The 12784-nt window shown below is 27.9% G+C and overlaps 1 protein-coding gene across 2 annotated transcripts in view; it reads left to right on the forward strand.

The window, feature by feature from the left end:
- The window catches only part of LOC120776121 (serine/threonine-protein phosphatase beta isoform), an 82707-nt gene that overhangs the window by 24945 nt on the left and 44978 nt on the right, over window positions 1–12784 (forward strand). The window lies entirely within an intron of this gene.

Genomic DNA, 12784 nt, shown 5'->3' on the forward strand with positions numbered 1-12784 from the left:
TGAAGGTGTTTTGGAAACCAAAAATTTAAACATTTAAATCTACTTTCCATTTTCCCCGTTTCCTTTGCTATATTTTGATTTAATTATTCATTAAAATTTATTTTGCCGCCTTCAAAGTTATCTCCACCAGATGTAAAATACATATTCCAACGATTTTTTCACTCCTCGAAACAGTTTTTATAAGCGCTTTTTGGTAGGCCTTAAGCTCCTTCAGCGAATTTAGTTTTACAAGAAAAAATCACTTTAAATTCGATCACAGTCGTGGCCATGAATTGTTCTTCTACGATTCCGGCCGTTTTCGACGGATGTTCTCACGCAAACGCTTCAATATGGCCAAATAAAACTCTCTATTGCACCGTCTGTCCCTCCGGAACAAATTCATTGATGCACCAAACCACGAATATCGAAGAAACAATGCGCATCACCTTGATTTTGTAGCGACTTTAGCGTAGTTTCTATGGTTTCGGTTAGTTTTTTCACTTCATTCCGATGATTGTTGACTTGTTTACATGTCAAACTCATAATCCCATGTCTAATCGTCAGTTATAATGCTCTCCATGGATATAGGACATGAACTCGAACGATCAAACATGTCGAAAGAAAACTGTTTGCGGTACTTCTTTTTGAAAAAAAATCAGCTTTATCGGGACGAGTCGAGTAAGAACGAGTTTCATACCCAAAATCATTTGTACTGAGTCACTCGCTAGAGTTGTCGATCTCACTAGCCATCTCTCTAACACTTGTCTGTTGATTTTCAAGCATTGTGGGCCTGTGTTGTTGATAAAACTGAATCAACGTAAACCTTTCCCAACGTTCGCAATGATTCCGATATCCTTTGTAAAAATCTCAACATTGATTACCAAGTGTAGATTAATTTTCATTTATTTATTGAGTGCTGTTCTAGTTCAACTACGGTTTCGGTTTCAGTAGCAAAGGTTTTCAAGGCCTGCAGGGGTTTTCTTTCTTGTTTTGATGCCTTGTTTTCATTAAGGGGGAGCCTGCTTTAGAAGCTTCAGAAAATAGATTTTTCTATTTTTGCTTAAATCTCTTTAAAAATAATGTAAGAGTATTTCCCCAAAGTTATAGATGGGAATTTGAAATATTTTCGAAGCTAGAAGGGCAATGCTTAGTAGACTGATTTACCTGCTGCAGCGTCTTATGATTGATTTCTAATCTGTTTAGCCTCTATTTATGAGATATATTCTATTTTACAATACATAAAAATAAAAAAATAGAATCTAATTAAAAAGAAAATCAGTTCACTTTTGATAGGATAGGATATAGGTTGCCCAATGGTGTTCCGTTCTAGCTTGTCCTATCAAAAGTGTACTGATTATCTTACTAATTTGATTAAAGTTTTTGTGTCAGATCACTTTGATCTATAAAAATCTTTGTCTTTAAATCTGTTCTGGACTGCTTTATGTTTTGTTTGATGTATACTTCGTCGATTTGTTTTCTACTTACGTTCCTGAAATGTTAGTTTCAGCAGAGTTTGGTCTATATGCATTGAAATGATGTTATTTTAGTACGTTTTTTAACGGATTTTTGATTAGTTTGGTCTATCATAGAAGAAAGATTTCGTTTTGGTTTAGGTTTTGTACTTTTATTATCGATGGTTTGTTTTTTAGTTGGATAGTTATTGATATTTATGTACCTATAAAGCTAAGTTATTGATCTGGTTGGTTTCAGCCAAGTTGTTCCATATTGGATGACTCCCGTTGGCATTATTTTCTGATTGATTGAAAAGTATACTTTCTAGTTGGGTTTTGAGTTGTTTTATTAGACTTAAATATTGGTATTTTGATAGATTGCTTTTTTGGATAGGTTAGTTTTTTTGGTTAACTTGAGTTTGTGTTGTTTCAGGTTAGATGAATTCAGTTGGGATTATATGGTTGGATTGGTTTGAATCCTGTCTACTTTATGATTTATTTTTGCGGATCATACTTCTTCGTTATTGGCTTAGACACCGCACACACGATTATAGTCCATGATACTTAGTGGGCTAAATTTTGGTTTGGTAAAAAGACTACTTATGTAGAATAAAGATCCGAAAAATCCAGGCCTAACTGGGGACCAACTTCACAAAAAAAAATTTGATTTGCTTTTCTTTTTTGTTTTCAGAGTTAATCAATTCCTCTTTTTCCAACCTTTTTGAGTTCTTTGCGACTTTCAAGACTGTTAAATGCTCTTCCAAAGTCATTCCATAACTCCCTTTGGCCATTTAAATAATTTTTACATAATTGAGGGCAATAAAATAGTGAATTCTCAATTTATCTGTTCCCCGACCTATAATTGTTATGCAGTAAAATAAATTTAGTTCTGTTAATTTAATCCTTTCGCCAGTTATTAACTACCCTCAATGACCTCCATGGTAATCCTTTAGCCTTTGCTTAAAACAATCAAAAGCATTAGAATAAAAGCCAAATGACCTCATTATTCAAAAGTGTCCGACGTGTATGACCTTTGCAAACAACCAACTGCAGCGATTCGTATCTAGATAAGTACTTTGGCAGGTAAGAAATTAAAGCACGGCACAAAAAAAGTAAACGAAATCTACGACGCAACCTTCAGTGGATTGTGGCAGGGGAACGAAAGAAGGCTAACACGCAATCTCTTAACGGGATTTGCAGCGAAATCACTCCCAAAGCGCGCTTTGCGCCAAATTACTACTTAGATTAGCTATTTCCTGCTGCGCAAGCACACACATTCACACATATTTACAAGCACATATATACAAACAAATTCACTTATACACACGCGAACACATATCCACTCATTGGTATGTAAATACAAGTATATATTAAAACTTTATATAGAGTGTACTCATAATTGAATGTTACGTATACGCAGCGTCGCACCGTTTTACTTGAAATTATGATAAATCAACAAAGTCATTGCCTCGCTGTGCCTTGCTTGGCATGTGTAACAAATCAGATTTTATTAGCTTTTGATGAAGTCTGCGTAGGAAGTGGTTAGGCGCAAGGCATTCTTTTTGTTTCGACTTTATTTCTAATGTCTGCGCGTATACTAAATAGATTTATTTGCTATAATGTAGCTGTTATTAGACTGTTTATTATTTTTATTGGCAAACTATTGTTATTATTATGCGATTTCTTTCTTGCTCTGACATCACGACATTCACCTTCAGCAAATTCAATGTAAATGTGTTGTTAAGAAGGCAAGTGTTTGCTGAATTTAAGGAACGCACGCAATGTTGGAGCCTTGGTTGGATAGAAAAAACAAAATAAATAAATAATTATAATCTAAAATTTTATTTATTACAATTGTAATTAAATATATGAAAGAAATGTTCAAAAGCTGTGCACAAGATAAGTAAAAAGAAAGTAAGTAAAGAGGAAAAAGTAGTAATAATAAATAAATATAAATTATGAAAGAAAATATACTGATCTGACAAGGAAGTCGAAATAAAGGCATAGTAGTCATATTAAAAAAAATGTATTTGAAAATATATGAAAATTTCAATACAAAAACAAATTAATAATAAGCTAAAAAAAGTACAAAAAAATAATAAAATTAAATAAATAAAACGTAAAAAATAACATTAAAGAAAAATAGTTTAATAAAAAAACTAAAAAATAAAGGCAAAATTAAAATATATGGAAAAAATTATAATAAAAACAACTTTTTTTTAATTATAAAAAACTAAAAAATTAAAACAAAATTAAAAAATTTAGGGAAAGAAATTAAAATAAAAACCTCAATAAAAATTTAAAACATTAAAAATTAAATTAATAAAACATAAAAAAAATGCAATAATAACATAAAAATAAAAAAAAATATTTTTTAAATAAAAACTAAAAATAAAAACAAAATTAAAAAAATAATGAAAAACTAAAATAATAGGAATTTAAAATAATGAAAATAAATAAAAACTTAATTAAATAAATGATAAAAACATAAAGAACTATAAAAAATAAAATAAAAAATAAAACAGAAAATAAAAAATTAAAGAATAAATAAAATTTAAAAAATTAAATAAAAAGAAAATAAAAATAAAAATAAATTAAAAATCAGCAAAAAAAAATTAAATGAATAAAACATAAAAAAATAAATGTAACATAAAAAAAATAAAAAAAACTATTTTTTAAAAATAAAAAAAAAATAAATAAATAAAATAAAAACTAAAATAAGCATTTAAAATAATGAAAATAAAATAAAAAATTCATTAAATAAATGATAAAAACATAAAAAAAAAATTAAAAAAAAATAAAATAATAAAAACATAAAAAAAAATTAAATTAAAAAAAATAAAAATAATAAAAAATAAAGAAAAATTAAAAAAAAGTAAAATAATAAAACATAAAGAAAAAAATTAAAAAAAAATAATAAAAATATAAAGAATAATAAAAAAAAATAAAAATAATAAAGAATAATAAAAAAAAAATAAAAAAATAAAAATTGCACCAAAGAAAGCTTAAAAACAAGATAAATAAAATAAAGTCAAAAATTACATTAGGAGACATAATGTAGATAATATGGATCCAAAGAAATAAATTTTATTTGTTTTGGTTTTTTCAAAGTCACATTCTTTTAGTTTTAAGTATTTAATCCGAATTTCTATTATCTAGCCGTATAATTAGCTTTCATTTTCGTTCATTTATTTTTTTTATGTTAGTTCCGTTTTGAAAATCATAAGAATTTTTTTTACGTTAATTTTGGTATATTGAACGTAAGATCTTGCTAAGATCGAGTTCTCTTTATTCTGCTTATAATTGTGTAACAGAAAATTTATTTCAAGTTCTTGTAGCTATTTTCTCATAGATTTCGTAATTGACTAGTGTTTATGTATAAATATACAATCTTCGTGCTCTCACTTCAGAATTTCTATCGTATTTTGAATATTTATTTCAGAACATCGGTACTGTTTTTATCATATTTGAAGCACTATTAAGCTCTTTTTTAACTAAGCCTTAGAACTTATTTTCATCATATTTGAAGCACCTTTTAAGCTCTTTTTAAATAACCTTTATTGGAATATTTTTCTGTTGCATTTCTATCAGCTTTTCATCTAACATTAACTTCGATGATCGTGCCGATGTTGTCTTTAAAACCTAACCCTTCAACTTGCTTTTTAGCTGAACATTACTTAATTGCAAGTACAATTATGTACAAATCTTTTCTTATAATCAACATGTTCCGGAGAACGCTCTTCCAGAGCAGCATGCCTCGAGGCACATATAACCAAATTAACATAGAACACAATGAAGTAACTTAGGCATGTGCCTAATAATTTAATTAGCTTCGTGCAATTGCTGAAATCAAAGACAATAGTTACTTTCTATTATTTTATTTTATTCTACTTGCTTGCCTTCACCTTTCAATCATTTAAATATTACGGCTGTACATGAAATTATGACACGCGACAATAAACTTTGAAAAATATTTTTTCCTTGCAAGACTTTGGTATTGGCAAATAAAAGCATTTGCCAATGCAGGCGGGGGGCGGGCGCATGGGGCGACAAATTGACACGCCAAACAAAAGTAAAGTTGAAATTTATGAAATAATACCGTTAAATAGTATAGGGCAACACATTGCTAATGAGCTGTTCACACGATATGCCCGCCCCAGTCAGCCGAGCTTTTTTTGTTTTTATAAACACATGTATGTATGTATGTATGTATGTATGCATATAGAGACATCCGTACAACTTTTTATTTTTGTATTTTTTATTAAATAATTTTATAGAATTACATGCCTAACGAAAAGTTTACAGAATACCGTGAGAAATTTGGGGCGTGTGTATGTGGGCGTTGCAGCACTAATTCGTGACAATTTTTGTATTAAGCAGGAATAAACGTGCAAATAAAATATATATTTATATTAATTGAGCGCTCACGTGTTTTGCTGCACTGGCCGCCCACATTTGGCTGATCTATATTAGCCAGCTACCTTACAGTGCTTTCTAATTTGGCGAGGGTGCTGGGGCTTTGCTGCAGTTTGTGATGTTTACACAATTTAGGGATGCCAACTATGAAAAATTTAATCAAAATGTAATAATTAAAGTTTGAAATAAAAATAAAAAAATTAAGCTCATGAAATATTATGCAAAAAAATAACAAAAAAATAAAATATAAATTATTAAAAATTAAAAAATTAAAAAAAAGAAATTAAAAAAATAAATTAAGAAAATTAAAAAAATTAAAAAAAAATTAAAAAAATTAAAAATTAAAAAAAAAAAAAATTAAAAAATTAAAAAATTAGAAAAATGTATGTATATATATATGTATGTACATAAATAAAAAAAATTTTATAATTTCCATAATTATAAAAAATAATCATATACATATATAAATACGAATTCAAAAAGTATAATATTACTAAAAATTATATGTTCAATTCACAACCTGTCGTAAAGCATCGTAAAATCGTAAAATTATAAATTTTTACACTTGTTTTTTATAATTTTACGGTTTTACGATGCTTTACGACAGGTTGTGAATTGCTCAATATTGAATAAAAATAAAAACATTATACAAATAATAAAACAGAAATTAAAATAAATAAAATTTTTTTATAATTTCCATAATTATAAAAAAATAATCATATATATATAAATACGATTTCAAAAAGTATAATATTACCAAAAATTATATTGAATAAAAATAAAAGCATGTAATTGATAAATATTAAATTTATAAAAAATTAAATTAATAACAGAAATTAAAAACTACATTAGATTAATAGTAAAAATTCAATTAAAATAAAATATATAAAAAAAAAAAATAAAATCTGATACAAATAAAATTAAGATATACATATAAAGCCATAAATGTTAAATTGAAAATCATTGATTACATACATTACTGTTTTCTACTGCAAACTACTTCAGCTGCTAAGTTCACTGGGTTATGCTCATCACGCCCGCGTATAAGCCACCGAAAATGCACACAAATCGTCAGCTAACGAGTGTCAAGGTCACCAATCAGCGCGAACCTGGATATGCAACTACTTGCCACACATACATACGCACATTTATTCAGAGTCAGCAACCTGCTGTCATCCAATCATCAGCTACTCCAGCAGTTATTCACAGCCAATCATTAGTGCGCTTAGAAACCTTCGAAATGTCTACTTTTTGCTACTTTTATTGTGGCACGATTTTCATATGGCTTTCCTTCCCCTCTATGTTTGTACATGTATGTGTGTGTATGTATGCGCAAGTACTTCATCAATTTAATGCATTTGTAATAAGCGAATAATGGCATTGTAATCGCTGTTATTTACTAGTAATCAGTAGAAAAGTTGTTTTCCATTTCTATTGGGGGGTTGAAATTATGTTCAATTTAAAGGTGGAAGTGCTTAACGACATTCTGTATTTAGTAGGATTATTAAAAGTGGATTTAATATGCATGTATGTGTATACATTAGGGTGTTATTTTTTTTTTTAACTATTAATTTTCTTCAGTCCCGTCACGAAATTTCCTTGGAAATACCCCAAAAAAAAATCCCTGAAAATTTTAGCCCTTAATATTAACATTAAGAACTGGACCAAGACCTATACAAATTTTCCATAGAAAATGCACTACAATCGTGAGTTTTTATCTCTAAATTCCTACAGATCAGAGGTATTTTAGGGCATCGCTTTGACTTTAGGCGCATATTTCTCAGAATTGTTCACAAAGTCGTAACTCACACCGGCGAGGTAGTACGGGGCTCTAAACCCGATTTTTCCAAGAATTTCGCAATTTTTTGTATATATCTCGTAAATGACAGGAGCTATAGAAAAAATGTACACGACAAATTTGTAGAAAATATTATTTGCTATAAAAAAGGTCCGAGCTATCATTTATACTTCTCGAGATATTCAGCTTTTTAAGTAAGGCTGTATGCAATTTTCATAGATTTTTTAATACATACCATTAAAAAAAAAAAAATAAAAAAAAATTAAAATTAAAAATAAAATAAAAACAAATTAAAAAAATATAAAATAAAAAAAAAAAAATAAAAAAAAAAATATTAAAAAATTAAAAAGTAAAATTAAAACATTAAAAAATAAATAAAAATTAAAAATAAAACAAAAATTTAAAACAAGAAATAAAAATAATAATAAAATTAAAAAAAAAAAAAAATAAATACAAAAATAATAATAAAATTAATAATAATAATAATAATAATAATAATAATAATAATAATAATAATAATAATAATAATAATAATAATAATAATAATAATAATAAAATAATAATAATAATAATAAAATAATAATAATAATAAAAAAATAATAATTAAAAATAATACTAATAAAAATAATTATATAAAAAATATATAAACACATAAAAAGTTGCAAAAAATAAAAAAATTTAAAAATTATTAAAGTTTAAAAATATTAAAAAATAAAATTAAAAAAACAGGCAAAAATAATGAAAAAAAAATGTTTATAAAAAATAATAAAATAATAAAAAATGTTTATAAAAAAATAATAAAAAAAAATTAGTAATTTTAACAGGACAAAAAAAATATTATAAATTAGGCAATACTAAAAAAATTTCGTAAGGAAACAGTTTAAAAATTAAAAAAGAAATTATGATTCTTTAATATAAATATAACATTAAAAACAAAAAATAGAAATAATGAAAAAATATAATAAAAGTTAATAAAAATTTAAATAATTCGAAACAAATAAAAATACCAATAGCAATAATCATAAAAAAGTAATGTAGAAACAAATAAGTAATACTATAAAGTAGGATAAAAAAAAATTAATTGTTATAAACTACGAAATACTAAAAAATTTCCAAATTAAAAAATAGTAGTAATTAAATTAGAAAACAAGTAAGAACGGTCTAAGCCGGCTTGCCAGGATCAAAGCCAGAGAAATACGTTCAGGTACATAAGGCTTGTTAGTTTTGTGAGGTCTATAGCAAGTTTTCACCCCATATTTTCCACTCCGAGCACAAAAATGCACCGTTATCAGAAAAAGACGTTTTCTTAATTTTATGAACAAAACTCACACATTTGCCATTATATGCGGTATTAATTCAACTGCAAGTTCGAATTATTAAGTATGTGTGGCTAAAGAAATTATTTATCCCTTTCAACCTATTGTTGACAAACTGGCATACTATTATTAGGAAAGAGTTCTCTGCAAATGTCTATAATATAACTCACAGATTGTCCGATATTTTCGTCAAAAAGTTCGCAATTGGAACTTTGATACACTTTTCGATATCTATAGACTTGAATAATTTTGGTCCGATTTCGGGCAAAGATTTTTTTTATCCCGATACGTTTATTTGTGCTTCATTTGCATTCCGGAAATTGAATGAAATGAAGAATCAGATAGAATTGGATTATATGGAACTAGACGAGTTATTATAGCTTGAATGGTTTAGGTGATATGTACATTAAACCACTTAGACGGCGCGCCTATTTTTCAAAAATTTTAGTCCACTGAAGTCTAAATTTTAAAGAAATTAAATAAAAAATATTTACTTAGGTTATCATTGATTATCCAATTCTTACACACATATTATAATAACGTTTTATTGCCTAAAAGTATGCCATAATGCTTACTTGTTTGCTTAAGTTGAGATATACAACCAAATCATCACTTCTCTATGAATATGACGCAAATGACAACTGCGATGTACATGACTATGAAATAGAATGGTCTAAACGCTCAAAAGTATGCTAATTTTTTCTAGTTATTAACATATGAATGACCGCCTGGAACTCATTAAGCGCACATTTTGCGTATTTTCGTATAACATTTACTTATTCTTATTCCTAATCGATTTCTTTTGAAAGGATAACAGTAAGTGTACACATATGTATAAATAATAAATAATTTAAAGACATGCATTTCAGCTGTCCCCACTTTTATTTCACTTCCGTTTCTAATTTAAAAGAAATACGAAAAAGTCAGTCGGAATTCCAGCTCCGTAATCTTTGCACAGAAACAGCCGTTGTCTCATGCAAATGAAGACAATGGAAACGTTAGCATAGGCGGAGACGTTTTTCGCTCGACTATCCTCGGTCTTTGCTGGCTGCGTTGAGTCATATGCTCTCATGAATTTTAAAAGCAGACAGCGCCCATTTCGCCTAGATATATATGTACATAAGAAGCATATGTACATCAGTTGCATACTGAACTTATGTAACCAAGCTACCTTGAATTGTGTGGGCGTGCTGACCTTGAGCATATCTTTTTTTCAACTTTTTTTCTTTTGTCTTTCTTTCAACGTCTGCGGTACAGAGGTAAGCGTAGTTAGCGCAAGGCTAGCATTTTCGTTCATTCTACTTGTAGTACTTTCCCTTTCCTGTCATTAATTGCTAGCTAGTTAAAAGGTTTGGCTGCAAATAATATAGCTGATGCCTTGTTAAGTAAAATTTCGTAAGTTTTCTTTCGTGTTTTTTTGCTCAAAAAATTGCAGGGTGTGCACTTGACTGCTTGCTTATAATATTTGGGATATGCCTGTCATTAGCTTTCAGCGCGCCTGAATGTATGCTTTGCAGTTATTGTTGGCTTATTTGAGAAGGCGGGTAAGTTCTGCTACGTTGCCTAATAAAAACCGTATGAGCTGAAACTTAGCAAATAGCGCGTTTGTGCATTTAAATTGATGGCAAATACATTTGGAGGTCGTTTATATTCATATATTTTCTAACACCTAAAATTATGTTACCAATTTTAGGAACTGTGAAAATTTTCTAAAGCCTTAAAATGTTTTCAGGAATATTGAAATAAAAATTTGTATGACAAACTTTTTAATTATTTCTTTTATTATATTCTGCCATAAAATGTTATAACGCATAAAATTATGCAATGAAAATAATAAAAAAAAATCAACAAAGTTTGCATAAACATTTTTAAAAATCTTCAAAAAGTTCTTTGAACGGCGTTTTAGTTATGCAATTTTTTTTTTCAATGTGCCTGGCGCCTTTAAGTAGACTAGATAAAATTTGTATTTTTATTAAGCGACTGAATTAACTTTTAGAAATCTACTAGAATATTAAATTAATTCCATATCTTCAAAAATATTATACTTAATAATAAGAATAAGAAAGTTGTAAAATCGCCTAAAAGTATGCAACATTGTTTGCATAGTGGTAAAAAATTTAACGGATTTACGTTTTTCGTTTACTTGAGGTATGCCATTGTTATATCTACCAACTGTTCAACTTCCGCTACAGCGCCTTAAAATATACTATGCATTTACTTAATAAAAATTCAATAGCTGGCTTACAATACCCCAAAAAGTTTGCATAACAATTTTAACATTTTGCAAACAGTTCTTTGAACGGAATTAGATACATAAAAACGTTATTTTATAATTTTTTAGAGCCTGAAAGTATACTAAATCAATTTTAAGTTCTTATAAGTCATTAGTACTACTTTAGAAATCCATCAAATATTAAATGCCTTCATTGCAATCCACAAAAAAAATTTAACTTAATATATAAGAGTAAGCAATACTGCGGTAACGCCTAAAATTATGCAAATAGTTTTTAAAATTGCAGAAAAAATTAACAGATACACTTTTTTCATTTATTTGTAATTGTTATTTATTGTTCATCTGCTGTTACAGCGCCTTAAATTATACTACTTATTGTACTTCTGAATACAAATTTAATAGGTGACTTAAAATATTGAAGAAAGTTTTAATAACAATCAACTTCTGTTACCAAAATATTATTTCTTTGCTTTCTAGCGCCTAAAAGTATATTACATAAATTTGTAATATCCATATGACATATATACATATGTTTACAAAATGTTTTAGAAATCCTCAAAATATTAAATGTCATCATTGCAATCCATAAAAATATTTTATTTGATAGATAAGAGCATGAAAAACTGCAATTACGCCTAAAATTATGCAACATATTTTTTAAAATGACAGAAAATTTAAAAAGATGCACTTTTTTCGTTTATTTGTAATTGTTATATATGTATATCGACTGTTCAACTTTTGCTACAGTGCCTTGAAGTATACTATGTATTTACTTTATGAAAATACGCAATACTGGATTGTTATACAGTTTTGCACACTTTTCTGCTGTAAAATAATTGAGCGCTCAAGAAAATCGCTATGAAAATCTTATATATGCAAAAAGTAGTGCGTAAGGTAAGGGAAAATATATTTTTTGCCTAGAAGTATGCACAAAAAGAGCGCGCAGTCGCAGCAGCATAATATTTTCCAATTATTTTCCGGCACATATGGCATACTATATTATTTTTTGCCTTATAATCATGAGCATAGACTACTAGTTTGTGGGACAGCAGCACTCAGACACATAAAGTATATATATAATGTCATGCACACAATTTTCTTATGAAAAAATAATAATGTGGAGTGTTTTTGCTTTTTTAACAGCGAAAAATTTTTTGCATATATTTTTGCCTGAGTGTATTCGCACTACTTTCTTTGCACACAAGCAACTGTGCACGCACGTTCAAGCCTACTGTGTCTATTACCTGTGCGTGACACGCATACGTGTACTGAATATACCGTTACTCGGCTGACTGGTTAACGGGACACAAGGATGCGCCAGCAAAAGCTGAAAAACTAACAAAGCCAATGATTCAAACACACACAGATGCACATAAATAAAGAAAATATTATTATACATATAGAAAAATATGTTTGTGTATATATTTGTGTGTGTGCGTGAAACGTTTTCGTCACATGACATGACAGCGTACACAACATTTTATTTTCATTTGGTTGCGGTTTTTTGTTTTCACTTTGCCACGCCAACTGACATTTGTAGGGGCTTAGCAAACAGCTTCTTTCATATTTTATAATAGACACAGACATACAC

The sequence above is a fragment of the Bactrocera tryoni genome, chromosome 4 (genome assembly GCF_016617805.1).
Source record: "Bactrocera tryoni isolate S06 chromosome 4, CSIRO_BtryS06_freeze2, whole genome shotgun sequence".
In the NCBI taxonomy this organism is placed as follows: Eukaryota; Metazoa; Arthropoda; class Insecta; order Diptera; family Tephritidae; genus Bactrocera; species Bactrocera tryoni.